Source organism: Melanerpes formicivorus, unplaced genomic scaffold (assembly GCF_026170545.1).
Source record: "Melanerpes formicivorus ecotype bairdi unplaced genomic scaffold, bMelFor1.0.p_v2 SCAF_31, whole genome shotgun sequence".
In the NCBI taxonomy this organism is placed as follows: Eukaryota; Metazoa; Chordata; class Aves; order Piciformes; family Picidae; genus Melanerpes; species Melanerpes formicivorus.
The window spans coordinates 7,988,850-8,003,950 of NW_027142383.1; positions in this window are offsets into that span (position 1 = coordinate 7,988,850).

Here is a 15,101-nt window from a genome sequence, read left to right on the forward strand (position 1 = left end):
CTTTGTGGGGGGGGGAGAACTGAACCTCTCACCACCACATTAGCATAGTCCCAAAACGTGGCTCTGATCTTATCCGAGATCCCTGGATCATACACTGTCCTTCTAGTGATAGAGGAGTGGTGCTTAGTAGCTGAAAAGAGCATCTGCTGAAGAGCAGAGGTACTGATAGACTTATCATGTTGCTTAAAGATTTTCTGAAAGGTTTCTGCTCCCTAGCAATACTTTTCCCCTGGTTTTTAACAATATCTCTAAAAATGCTCAAAATATTTTTCTTTTCTTGCATTAATTGATTCCCCATAGTTCACAGCCACTCACCATTCATGAGCATGATTGCAATATGCACAAAACAGACTTTTCTTCCAAGGGCATGTTCTACCCCATTGTCCCCATTCCCAGCTGCTCACCTTGCTCCAGGTGATTGTTCATCCGCGTCCAGACGTTGCAGCTCAGCTGGGCTCGCCATCAGTCGCTCTTCTTCTGCAATTCTGTCCCTGATACAGGGCTCCATTTGCAGCCATTGATAACAGATTCTGATGTGCAGATCAGAGACGTTTATTGTTACACTTTTGCTTCTTGTATACTATTTCTGCTAAGCCGCGCACTATCTACGCACATCTGATAGCCTAAAGCCTCCAGTTCACATGCTTTGCTGCAAACAGTGATTGGTCTTCTGCCACTGTGCACAGTTCCTTTGTTAGCTGCTGAAAGTTAGACAACGTGCTGTTTCTCACTGGAAATAATCTGTGCTTATCTCAAATAGATAACTTTATTTCATCAAAGTCGAGTTCCTCTGGGCTGAGGAACCCATTGCCTCTCACAACCGCCCTCTGCCAACTTTGTTGGGTGCATAGGGATCTTCAATCTTGGGGTGTTTAAATGCCCCACTGTGGCTGCAGCTCTTCCCACGCTTCACCAGCCTCTCTTGCAAGAGATGCTGGCTCAGGGGAGAAGGAGGGGAAAGTCCGCTTTCCATGTGCCACCTGGTTTCTGCTCTCTAGAAGCTGCTGCACCATTCCCCACTGGTCTGCCAACCTGCCACAGGGACAGAGCAGCTCCAGAGGCTGAGATCCCAGACACAGATTGCCCCTATTCGATTTGCAGGCATTTAAAATTTACCAGGGAATACACCAAATATTTTCTGTTGTAGTTTTAAGAGACGACAGAAAATAATATTTTACCCCCCAAAGGAAGTAAAATAAAAACAGTCACACATGGGATTGGAAAGAGTTGGAAGTAAAATGGAAGTGCTATTCACAAGTATGTACAGAAATTGCAAAATACCTAAAATCACATTCAGCTTCAGCCCAGTCATTCAACCTGTGCTTACAACACTCTCTTTAAGCCAAAAGACCTTTTCAAAACCTCCCCCACTTAGGCCAAAATCCCCAGGCCCCAATCCTCCCCACACCTCTCTACCTCCCTATGCCTCTGGGCCCAAATGGCACAGAAGAAATTAGTTTTTCCTCGGCACACCAGAGCCAAAACCCCTCCCCCAAAACACCAAACAAGAGATAAGGTCCGGCCAGGAGGAGGGAGAGAGGAAAAGGGGCAGAACAAGCAGAAATGCTTGAGTTTATAGAGATGCAAGGCTTATGGGACTGAAATACAAAAGATTACACGTTCTGGTGTGTATCTTTTGGACTGTCTAGTCCTGGGAGACTTCTTTATGGTTTAGGACCTTCCAGTGCCTTAAACCCATGACAGAACTGTGAGAAATTGTTGTTAATATTTGGCTTTCGCAAGGGGAATTGCTGGGGACTGTGAGGTTTGATCTTTGGGCTGATTGGTTGGTCATGGTCTTCATTGTGTGGGGTTCAATCCTTGTGTATTGGGAGAGAAAGGTGAGGCGCTGACATGTCTGAAGACTGGCCAGGTCAAAAGTGCAGGTTTTGTCCCAGCCCTGATGGAGAAGGGTGGGGATGTACTGGGGAAAGGTATGAATATGTATGAATACGTATGTTTGACGTCTATAGAAGTTCAACTCGTGTTGTTATGGTGCGCCTCTAGCAAACCTGCTGTGCCCAGCACTGTTTTGCCTTTATTTTATGATAAACTGGTTGTATTTAAAATTTAGCAGTGAGCTCATTTCTCACAGAACCCTAACAGCTTCACCTTTCTCTTCGCAGTCAACTATTCCTTGCCACAATCAACTTTTCCTGGCAGAAGACAATCCTCCCTGCCCCGGCAAAAGGCAGAAAGGCACATCAAGAAATATTTGTGCAACTGAAAAGCCCACTTAATGATATGGCTGCACTCCCACACTTTAACACTTTCAAAAATAGAAAAATGAGGTATAGATATCAGCCCTTTTTGGAACCAAATGTATGGAAAAGAATTTGTGATGGTTCAGGCTGGATGCGCCCCAATGCTGCCACATAAGAGACACCACCGGTGTCCTGAGGGTCCAGCCTAGTGGGCAGAGCTGAAAACAACTTATGGGACACATTTGTCCCAGAGGGGGATAAGAATCCTGGGGCAGGAATTGGCAGGGCTCATTGATAGGGCTTTAAACTAGATTTGAAGGGGGAAGGGGTTAATAGTCTCCTGCTGGCCAGTGACAAACAGAGGGGCAGCTCACCAGCAGGAGAGAGATGGAAAGCTGGTAAGGGCTCTCAACTTGCTGCCCTGAGGCAAGCCACGAATGATCCACCAGGACATTCTGTGGAAACCGAGGGGATTTGGCACAAGAGGAGGACAGGGCCAGCCCAGCTGAAGTGCTTCTATGCGAATGAGCGCAGCTTGGGCAACAAACAGGATGAGTTAAGGGCCACTGTGCTGCTGGGATGCCAGGACATAGTGGCTGTTACTGAAACTTGGTGGGATGATTCCCATGACTGGAATGTAGGGATAGATGGGTATAAACTCTTTAGGAAGGATAGGCAGGGAAGGAGAGGAGGAGGTGTTGCCCTCTAGCCAGTTGGAATCAGTGGAGCTCCAACTGGGGAGGGATGATGAGCTAGTTGAGAGTGTATGGGTAAAAATTAAAGGCAGTACAGGGGAAGGAGATATTACTGTGGGGGTCTCCTACAGGCCACCTGACCAGCAGATCCAAGCAGATGAGGCCCTCCACAGGCAAATAGAAGCGGCTTCCAGGTCACAAGCCCTGGTCCTCATGGGTGATTTCAACCACCCGGACATCTGCTGGAGGGCCAACACAGCAAGGCACCAGCAATCCAGGATGTTCCTGGACTGCATAGAAGACAACTTCCTCCTCCAAATGGTAGAGGAACCAACAAGAAATGGTGCTATGCTGGACCTTGTTCTCACCAACAGGGAAGGGCTGGTAAGCAACGTGAGGCTCAGAGATGGCCTTGGCTGCAGTGACCATGAAGCAGTTGAATTTAATATCCTCAGGGCAATCAGGAGGAAGTATTCCAAGCTTATGACCCTGGACTTTGGGCGTGCAGATTTTGATGGCTTCATGGATCTGATAGCCAAAGTGTCGTGGGACAAAGCCCTGGAGGGAAGAGGGACCCAGGACAGCTGGTCAGTATTCAGGGACCACCTCCTCTGTGTCCAGGAGCTCTGTATAACAACAAAGAGAAAAGCAGGTAAGAATGCCAGGAGGCCTGCCTGGATGAGCAAGGAGTTACTGGACACACTATTACTTAAAAGGAAACTCTACAGGCAGTGGAGAGAAGGACATGCAGAACAGGGGGTACATAAGGAAGCTGCCCGATTAGCAAGCCGAAGCAGAGTTCGAATTGAATCTAGCCAGGGAGATTAAAGGGAACACTAAGAACTTCTACAGGTATATTAATGGGAAGAAGAAGACTAGGGAAAGTGTGGGCCCCCTCAGAAAGGAAAATGGTGACATGGTCACAAGTGATGAGGAAAAGGCTGAGGTACTCAATAACTTCTTTACCTCAGTCTTCACTGCACGGGCCTCTAGCCACACTCCTGATGTTATGGAAGACAATGCCAGGGACGGGGAGGAAGAACTGCCCATGGTAAGTGAAGATCAGGTTCGTGATCACCTGAAGAACCTGAAAGTGTTCAAGTCCATGGGACCTGATGGGATACACCCACGGGTGCTGAGACAACTGGCAGATGAGGTTTCTAAACCCCTCTCTATTATATTTCAAAAGTCATGGTAATCTGGGGAAGTCCCCACAGACTGGAAAAGGGGAAACATTGCCCCCATTTTCAAAAAGGGTAAGAAGGAGGGACCAGGGAACTACAGGCCAGTCAGTCTCACCTCTGTGCCTGGAAAGATCGTGGAGCAGATCCTCCTGGAGTCACTACTTGCTCAAAAGAATAGTGAAGAGGTGATTGGGAATAGTCAGCATGGCTTTGCCAAGGGCAAATCCTGCCTGACCAACCTGGTGGCCTTCTATGAGCAGGTGACAAAATTAATAGATGAGGGGTGAGCAACTGATGTCATTTACCTCGACCTGAGCAAAGCCTTCGACACTGTCCCGCACCACAACCTGGTCTCCAAACTGGTGACACATGGGTTTGATGGGTGGACCACTAGATGGATAAGGAACTGGCTTGATGGCCGCACCCAAAGAGTGGCTGTCAATGGGTCCATGTCCCAGTGGAGGCCAGTGACAAGCAGAGTCCCTCAGGTATCAGTCCTGGGACCTGTCTTGTTCAACATCTTTGTGGGTGACATGGACAGTGGCATTGAGTGCACCCTCAGCAAGTTTGCTGATGACACCAAGCTGTGTGGTGCAGCAGACACGCTGGAGGGAAGGGAGGCCATCCAGAGGGACCTTGACAGGCTGGAGAGGTGGGCACAAGCCAACCTCATGAAGTTCAATAAGAGCAAGTGCAGGGTCCTGCATCTGGGTCGAGGCAATCCCAGGCACAAATCCAGGCTGGGCAGTGACTGGCTGGAAAGCAGCCCTGAGGAAGGAGATTTGGGGGTGCTGGTGGACAAGAAGCTCAACATGAGCTCTCAGTGTGCACTTGCAGCCCGCAAAGCCAATCAGATCCTGGGCTGCATCAGGAGAAGTGTGGCTAGCAGGTCGAGGGAGGTGATCCTCCCCCTCTACTCAGCCCTGGTGAGACCCCACCTGGAGTACTGTGTCCAGTTCTGGAGCCCCTATTACAAGAGGGATGTGGAGGTGCTGGAACATGTCCAGAGAAGGGCCACAAGGATGATCAGAGGGCTGGAGCACCTCTCCTATGAGGACAGACTGAAGGAGTTGGGGCTGTTCAGTCTGCAGAAGAGAAGGCTCCGAGGTGACCTAATTGTGGCCTTCCAGTATCTGAAGGGGGCCTACAGGAAGGCTGGGGACGGACTTCTCAGGATATCAGGTAGTGATAGGACTAGGGGGAATGGAATGAAGCTGGAGGTGGGGACATTCAGGCTAGATGTGAGGAGGAGGTTCTTCACCATGAGAGTGGTGAAACCCTTGAATGGGTTGTCCAGGGAGGTGGTCGAGGCCCCGTCCCTGGAGGTATCACTGTATCACAGTATCACAGGAGCACAGTATCACTTAGGTTGGAAAGGACCTCGAGGATCATCGAGTCCAACCTATCAACACACACCCCCATGACTATACCATGGCACCAAGTGCCACGTCCAATCTCCCTTTGAACGCCTCCAGGGTCGATGACTCCACCACCTCCCTGGGCAACCCCTTCCAATGACTAATGACTCGCTCGTTGAAGAACTTCCTCCTCACCTCGAGTCTGAACCTCCCCTGGTGCAGCTTGAGACTGTGTCCCCTTGTGCTCGTGCTGGTTGCCTGGGAGAAGAGGCCAACCCGTTCCTGGCTACAACCACCCCTCAGGTAGTTGTAGAGGGCAATGAGGTCACCCCTGAGTCTCCTCTTCTCCAGGCTAAACAATCCCAGCTCCCTCAGTCTCTCCTCATAGGGCTTGTGTTCAAGGCCTCTCACCAGCCTTGTTGCCCTTCTCTGGACATGTTCAAGTGTTTTGATGTCCTTCTTAAACTGAGGGGCCCAGAACTGGACACAGTACTCAAGGTGCGGCCTAACCAAAGCAGAGTACAGGGGCACTATGACCTCCCTGCTCCTGCTGGCCACACTATTCCTAATACAGGCCAGGATGCCATTGGCCCTCTTGGTCATCTGGGCACACTGTTGGCTCATATTCAGGTGCCTATCGAGCAGCGCACCCAGGTCCCCCTCTGTTTGGGAGCTCTCCAGCCACTCTGACCCCAGCCTATATCTCTGCATGGGATTGCCGTAGCCAAAGTGCAGCACTCGGCACTTGGACTTGTTGAATGCCATCCCATTGGACTCTGCCCATCTGTCCAGTCGGTCGAGGTCCCTCTGCAGAGCCTTTCTACCCTCTGACTAACATCTGCCCCTAACTTTGTGTCATCTGCAAACTTGCTGATGACTGACTCTACCCCTTCATCCAGATCATCGATGAATATGTTGAAGAGGACAGGGCCCAGCACTGATCCCTGGGGGACACCACTGGTGACTGGCCTCCAGCTGGATGTGGCACCGTTCACTACCACACTCTGGGCCCGGCCCTCCAGCCAGTTCCTAACCCAGCACAGAGTGTAATGGTCCAATCCACGGGCTGACAGCTTAGTCAGCAGTTTGCTGTGGGGGACGGTGTCAAAGGCCTTGCTGAAGTCCAGGTAGACCACATCCACAGGCCTCCCCACATCCACCAGACAGGTCACCTGATCATAGAAAGAGATCAGGTTGGAGAGGCAGGATTTGCCCTTCCTAAATCCATCTTGGCTGGACCTGAGCCCTCGGCCATCCTTCAGGTGCGCAGTTATTGCCGCCAGGATGATCTGCTCCATCACTTTCCCTGGCACTGAGGTCAGGCTGACCGGCCTGGAGTTTCCAGGTTCCTCCATCCGACCCTTCTTGTGGATGGGGACCACGTTGGCCAGTTTCCAGTCATCTGGGACCTCACCTTTGAGCCAGGACTGGAGGAAAATGATGGAGAGTGGCCTAGCTAGCATATCTGCCAGCTCTCTCAGCACCCTAGGATGGATCCCATCTGTTCCCATGGACTTGTGAATATCCAAGTGGCTCAGCAGGTCCCAAACTAATTCCTCATGGATTTCCGGGGCATTACACTGCTCCCCGAGCCCATCGCCCAGCTCAGGAGGCCACTCGTCCTGAACTCCTCCTGCCTTGCTGTTAAAAATTGAGGCAAAGAAGGTGTTCAGGACCTCAGCTTTCTCCCCGTCTTCAGTCACCGTGTTCCCCTCCAGGTCCAATAAGGAGTGCAGGTTCTTCCTGCCCTTCTTCTTATTGTTAATATATTTATAAAAATGCTTTTTATTATCTTTGACTGAGGTGGCCAGCTTCAGTTCCAGATGGGCCTTAGCCATCCTAATTTTATTCCTACATAATCTAACAGCTTCCTTGAACATACCTCGAGAAGCCTTCCCCTCCTTCCAAAGGTGATACAGCCTCTTCTTCCCCCTTAAATCCTCCAGGAGCTGCTTGCTCATCCAGGCCGGTCGCCTTCCCCGCCGGCTTGCCTTTCGGCACGTGGGAACCACCAGTTCCTGTGCCTTCAAGAGCTCCTGTTTGAAGTAGGTCCAACCCTCCTGAACCCCTTGATTCATGAGGGCTGGTACCCAGGGGACTTTGCAGACAAGTTTCTTAAATAGGCTGAAGTTTGCCCTTCGGAAGTCCAAGGTGAAGGTTCTGTTGGTGCTCCTCCCTATCTCCCTGCATATTGAAAACTTCACTATCTTGTGGTCACTGCACCCTAGGCAGCCTCCCACGATCACGTCTCCCACCAGCCCTTCCCTATTGCAGAACAGCAGGTCAAGCAGAGCCTGTCCCCTGGTAGGCTCGCTTAACAGCTGTGTCAGGAAGCTGTCCTCCATTCGCTCCAGGAATGCCTCCTTCCTGCTGAATTAAGTTCCCAGCAGATATCTGGGAGGTTGAAGTCAACAACAAGGACAAGATCTGATGATCTTGAGACAGCCTCCAGTTGCTTGTAGAACAATTAATCAGCCTCCTCATCCTGGTTGGGTGGTCTGTAACAGATTCCAATCAGGATGTCAGACTTGTTAGGCTGCCCTCTGATTTTGACCCACAGGCTCTCAACTACCTCATCTTCCACCTCAAGTTGTGTGGCAGAGAGTGACTCTCTAATATTCTGAACCACTCCTCCTCCTCTTCTCCCTCGCCTGTCTGTTTAAGGCCAAGCTGGATGAGGCTCTGGCCAACCTGATCTAGTGTGGGGTGTCCCTGCTCATGACAGGGGATTGGAACTGGATGATCCTTGTGGTCCCTTCCAACCCTGAATGATACTATGATGCTATGACATGGGAAGCTACATATTTCATCCCACAATGCCCTGCTCCCTATAAAACAATCAGCAGGGTTTCTGCACTTCCTCTTTCTTCCCTCACCACTCCTATGGAGATGGTCCCTATCTGGTAATGGAGAGGGAGTCATCTTCGAAGCCTTTTGGGGCCTGGCTAGGCCCAAAGACAGGAGGAAAAGGGGGAAGGGCAATCTCAGATCTGGCCAGCTGAGATTAACCTAATAGTGGAAGTGGCGGGGGGGGGGGGGGGGGGGGGGTGTAGAAAGAGCTCTGGGGGTTTTCGGTGTATCCTCAGGTGGGGAGAGTGAAGTGTTGGGATGTTTTTGGGTGTGCTTTGGGATCTCTTTTGTCACTGTGCTTGTGATTGTCTGTAAAATATTCACTGCTTTTCCATTTAAACTTTCCACCACTTTTGTAATCCATTTGTCTGAGTCTCATTCTTTTTTTCTGCCCGTGGTGGGAGGGAAGGGAGGATTTGCCCCACCACAGAATTTAACACCAAAGCCTTAGGGACACGTTGATGGGCTCTGTACTCCTTGCCCTCCCCAGAAGGGATGCCCTTTTGTTAAGTTCTCTCCTTGGCTATGATACTTGAACATATTTTGTCACAGGTACTTACAGACATAATTGCAATTGTATTATCTTTGAACTATATAGCAATTTCTGCTTATCGTCAGCAATCATAAGAATCTCTGTCTGTTGCAACTGTAAATACACCGTATTATTCATGCATCTGACTGCTGAAATGCAACTGGACCTACAGCAAAACTGTGCTGTTAGTGTGTCTGGTGTCTGTAGCAAGCCATCCGAACTGGAATCCCTATTAGGAGATAAGTCCAGCTGCCCCTAGCCCCATGTGGACATGGTACTTTATGACATGGTTTAATGGCCATGGTGGTGTTAGTTTGAGAGTTGGACTCAATGATCTTAGAGGACTTTTCCAATCAAAACAATTCTATGATGCTATAATGCCGAGCCTTTCTGCACACCAATATTTGGTAGTAACTTGTTGCAGTTTGAGCTGGGTGCCCCCCTGCAATGTTTACTTCCTGTGTCCAGAAGTCCAGCCCAGAGAGGTGGACACAGGAAATTATGTAGTATTTCATGCCACAATTCTTTGCACCACTATAAGATGCAGTGCGGAGTCTAGCACTACCTCTTTTCTTCCTCCTCCGTCAGCCGGTAACTGGGGGAGATGACTCCTGGCTTTGGGCCTGGCTAGGCCCAAGGCCATGGGGGGATGGGCAGACTCAGATCTGTCCAGCTGAGACTAGCCTAGCAGTGGGAGGGGGAAGAAGGAGCCCTGGGGGTCTTGGGTGTACCCTCAGGTGGGGATGGGATCTCTCTGGGTCTGTTTTGGGATCTTTCTTTGACACTGTGCTTTTGGCTTTCTGTAAAAGTTCACTGCTTTCTATTTAAACTTTCCATCACTTTTGCAATCCATTTGTCTGAGTGTTTATTGTTGCCAGTGGTGGGGAAGGGGGCTGCCTCAACCCAGCACACTAGCTCAAACCAGGACAGATACCATTGGTATTAGTGAGACTTGGTGGAATGAGTCCCACTAATGGAGTGCTAGGATGGAGGGCTACAGGCTGTTCAGGAGGGATAGGCAGGGTAGAGGTGTTGCACTGTAGGCAAGATAGAGGTTTGATTGTACGTCTTGTACAGTTAGTGATGATGTTGTTGAGAGCTTCTAGGGGAGGATTAGGGGGATGGAAAACAAAGAAGATGAGCACTGATGAGTTATTCCATAGGATAAATTTTGGGATCCATAGCCCTAGTTCTTATGAGAGATTTCAGCTTTGCAGACATCAACTGAGATCATACTGCTGAGATGAACAGGTCTGGAAAACTCTTGAAGCTCATAGGAGAAAAATTCCTGTCAGAGGTGCTCAGTGAGCCAACTAGGAAAGATTCCCTCCTAGACCTGCTGTTTGTGAATAGGGAAGGACTCATGAGGCATATGTTTGAATGTGACTGTCTTGATCACAGTGATCATGAAATGGTTGATTTTAAAGTTTTCAGTGTAATGAGAAAAAAAGGACATCAGAGTTGCTGCCCTAACTTCAGTAGAGCAAACTTTAAGCTATTCAGGGAGTACCCTGGGAATGTGCTTTTGAGGGCTTAAGTGTCCATGAGTATTGTTTGTTTAAGAACAACCTTTTAGAAACACAGTCTCAGGCAATTCCACTATGTCAAAAGTCAAGCAAGTAGGGCAGAAGACAAGATTGACTGAACAGGGAAATCCTTGTGGAGCTCAAGTGGAAAAAGAAATTGTATGACCAAAGGCCAGTCAGTCTCAGCTCTGTGCCTGGCAAGATCATGGAGTAGATCCCCCTGAAGGCTTTGCTAAGGCATATGGAAAATGTAGAAGAGGTGACTGGCGGTAACCAACATGGCTTCATCAAGGGCAAACCATGCCTGACAAACTGGTGGCTTTCTATAATGGTGTGTAGTGAACGATGCTTATGGTCAGGGTTGTGCCCCAAACATTTGTGTAGGTGTGCTGGGTTGAGGCAGCCCCCTTCCCCACCCCTGGCAACAGTAAACACTCAGACAAACGGATTGCAAAAGTGATGGAAAGTTTAAATAGAAAGCAGTGAACTTTTACAGAAAGCCAAAAGCGCAGTGACAAAAAAAGATCCCAAAGCAGACCCAGAGAGATCCCATCCCCACCTGAGGGTACACCCAAGACCCCCAGGGCTCCTTCTTCCCCCTCCCACTGCTAGGCTAGTCTCAGCTGGCCAGATCTGAGACTGCCCATCCCCCCTGGCCTTGGGCCTAGCCAGGCCCAAAGCCAGGAGACATCTCCCCCAGTTACTGGCTGACGGAGGAGGAAGAAAAGAGAGCGTGCTAGACTCCGCACTGCATCTTATAGTGGTGCAAAGGATTTTGGTATGAAATACTACATAATTTCCTGTGTCCACCTCTCTGGGCTGGACTTCTGGACACAGGAAGTAAACATTGCAGGGGGGCACCCAGCTCAAACTGCAACACGCCACCCCTTATTTCATACCACAATCATTGCACCCAAACACATCATTAAATCAGAAATCTTCCGATGACGTGTTCGGCGAAGTCCATATCTTCATCTGGGCGTCCACCCAAACAGTCTCTCATTCAGGCTCAAGTGTCAGTCCATTCCAGTTCTTCTTCCCTCATCTAATAGAACCTCTCAGCAATGCAGAGTTCACTCTTCTACGGTGTAGGCTCTTCATGGATCCGTTGGACATCCTGGTCACCTGGAAAGAACCTCACAACTTCTCAACCAAACCTTTATTCCCATCTCTATTTACTCAGTGGCATATTTCCACCCCTGGGGCAAGCCAGTCAGAACAATCAGGCTCTAACTGCTTCTCCACCCCTCCAGGAAAACAGCACACTGAGCCTTTCATAACCCTGCATGGACCTATCCCAAGCCCAGTGCTGACCGCTTCCAGCCGCGGCCCAAACCTCTACAGATGCATGTCACAGTACACTGCTTTCCCACTAGGCGTTCGCGTATGTCGTAGTTTGGGCTGGGTGTCCTCTGCTACAGGGGTGTTTCCTGTGTCCAGAAGTCCAGCCCAGTGGGTGGACACAGGAAATTAGGTTATTTCCTACCATGATCCCTTGCACCGCTATAAGTTTCACGGCGGGGTTTGGCACTTCCTCTTTCCTTCCTCCTCGCCACCCGGTAACTGGGGTAGAGATCTCCCGGCCATGGGCCTGGTTAGGCCCAAGGCCACGGGGAGATGGGCAGTCTCAGATCTGGCCAGCTGAGACTAGCCTAGCAGTGGGGGGGGAGGGAAGGAGGAGCCCTGGGGGTTTGGGTGCACCCCCAGGTGGGGATGGGATTTCTCTGGGTCTGTTTTTGGGTCTCTCTCTCTCTTGTCACTGTATTTCTAGTTTTTTTCTGCACGCACTCACCGTTCTATTTAAACTTTTCATCACTTTTGCAATCTGTTTGTCTGAATCATTATTTCTGCGCATGGTGGGGAGGGGGTTTGCCTCAACCCATTACATTGTGGCGCACCTACGTGGGGCTGGCTGTTGTTCCCACTCTGCAGATCGATTGCAAAGGATGGAGAGCTTAAATTTAGTTCTGGGCGTTGGTTTGGGTTTGGCAGTTGGGGGCTCAAGTGATGTTGCCGGGGCGACCGTGTGAGTTCTTGTGGATTGTGGGGGGATAACTGGTGCGCTGCCGGTGGCGCGGACCCTCTCCTGCTATTTCAGGCAGGGGTGGTTCTCGACCATCGGCATCGGGGTACCGCTTGAGAACGCGGAACCTGCCCCTCCTCCGCGGCGGGAACCGAAGTGGGGGAGGGGCAGCGGCGAGCAGATCAGAGTCAGGTCCGTTCTCGCCGCAGGGATAGAGCCAGCCACTGCGAGCGGGCGAGCCAGCTCCCGAAGCCCTGGGGGGCCGACGGGGACTCCAGCTGGAAAGCCGTTTTCAAGGGCTCTGAGAATGCGTGTATGGCTTTCGCTGGAGAAGCCGTTTGAGTGTCTGAGGGGTGGAGATGATTTTGATTCTGTGCCGCGGCGGCAGATGTGGGCGGAGCCCTGCTGCGTGGCGAGCGGCGACAGTGGCCCCCGGCCCTCCACTTGAGCTGCGGTGGGGGCCGGCCCTAGTCTCTTCCCCGACTTTTTCAGACAAGTTCCGAAAATGGCGCCGAGCACCTGGCTCCACCTCCCTTCTTCTCAGTGAGCTGTGGTGCAGCCCCTCCCTTTCTGGTGTGTGTGGGGGGTGTGCAGCCGGATGCTGTCTTGCCTTGGTACGGGTACGCCTAGTGGGGGGGCGGAGTACCTCGGACATGCATCCGTGTGGTTTTGGACAGCAGTTGGAAGCGGTTGATTGTGGCACCCTGGATGGATTGAAAAAGGCAGTCGTGGGTTGGATTGTTTCGACTGGCCTGCCCCAGGGGTGGAGAATATGCCGCTGAGTGATCATAGGTGAAAAGTAGAGGCTTGGCTGAGAAGTCGTGAGGCTTTTCCAGGTGACCAGGATGCCCAACGAATCCATGGAGGACTTGCACCGCAGGAGAATGAGCTCTGCATCGCCGGGAGGTTCCATTGGATGAAGGAGGAAGAACTGGAATGGACAGACACTAGAGCCTGACTGAGAGACTGTTTGAGTGGACGCCCAGATGAAGACACGGACTTCGCTGGACATGTCATCAGTTTTCTGATTTGATGATGTGTTTGGGTGCAGGGATTATGATATGAAATAAGGGGTGGCTCCTGTCGTAGTTTGGGCTGGGTGTCCTCTGCTACAGGGGTGTTTCCTGTGTCCAGAAGTCCAGCCCAGTGGGTGGACACAGGAAATTAGGTTATTTCCTACCATGATCCCTTGCACCACTATAAGTTTCACGGCGGGGTTTGGCACTTCCTCTTTCCTTCCTCCTCGCCACCCGGTAACTGGGGTAGAGATCTCCCAGCCATGGGCCTGGTTAGGCCCAAGGCCACGGGGAGATGGGCAGTCTCAGATCTGGCCAGCTGAGACTAGCCTAGCAGTGGGGGGGGGGGGGGGGAAGGAGGAGCCCTGGGGGTTTGGGTGCACCCCCAGGTGGGGATGGGATTTCTCTGGGTCTGTTTTTGGGTCTCTCTCTCTCTTGTCACTGTATTTCTAGGTTTTTTTTGCATGCACTCACCGTTCTATTTAAACTTTTCATCACTTTTGCAATCCGTTTGTCTGAGTCATTATTTCTGCGCGTGGTGGGGAGGGGGTTTGCCTCAACCCATTACAGCGTACCAAGACGTGACAGCATCCAACAACATAACCCTCCCCCGGAAGAGGGAGGGAGGGGTTGCACCACAACCTACTGAGAAGAAGAGAGGTGGAACCAGGTGCTCTGCGCCATTTTCGGAACTTGTCTGAAAAAGTTGGGGAAGAGACTAGGGCCGGCCCCGCCGCAGCTCAAGTGGAGGGCCGGGGGCCACCGGCGCCGCTCTGAGTGCACGGCCGGTCCCGCCGCCGCCCGAGCACACAACAGGACTCCGGCCACCTCTACCGCCGCGGTACAGAATCAAAATCGCCTCCACCCCTCGGGCATTCAAACGTCTCCTCCAGCGAAAGCCATAAACGCGTCCTCAGGGCCCTTGAGAACTCCCCATAGGGAGTCGAGCTCGCCCGCTCGCCGCGGCTGACCCTACCCCGCAGCAAAAACGGACCTGACTTTGATCTGCTCGCCGCTGCCCCTCCCCCACTTCACTCCCTGCCGCTTTTGCCGCTCCACAGAGAATAAAGGTGGATGAAGGGCAGGTCCCGCATTCTCAAGCGGTGCCCTAATTCCGATGGTTAAGAACCACCCCTGCTTGAAACAGCAGGATGGACTCTGTGCCACCGGTCACGCACCAGGTGTCCCCCTACAATCCACAAGAACCCACACAATTGCCCCAACAACACCACTTGAGCCCCCAACTGCCAAAAAACCAAAACGACACCCAGAACTAAATTTAAACTCCCTTATCTTTTGCAATCCGATCTGCAGAGTAGCCACAATAACCAACTCCTACTCCTGGCTGGCTCGCCAAGAATGTAAAGGGGTTGGGGGCAGACCCTCTGCCCACCGTAACCATCCTCTGCTACCAAGAATGTGCTGGGTTGAGGCAGCCCCCTTCCCCACCCCTGGCAACAGTAAACACTCAGACAAACGGATTGCAAAAGTGATGGAAAGTTTAAATAGAAAGCAGTGAACTTTTACAGAAAGCCAAAAGCACAGTGTCAAAGAAAGATCCCAAAACAGACCCAGAGAGATCCCATCCCCACCTGAGGGTACACCCAAGACCCCCAGGGCTCCTTCTTCCCCCTCCCACTGCTAGGCTGGTCTCAGCTGGCCAGATCTGAGTCTGCCCATCCCCCCATGGCCTCGGGCCTAGCCAGGCCCAAA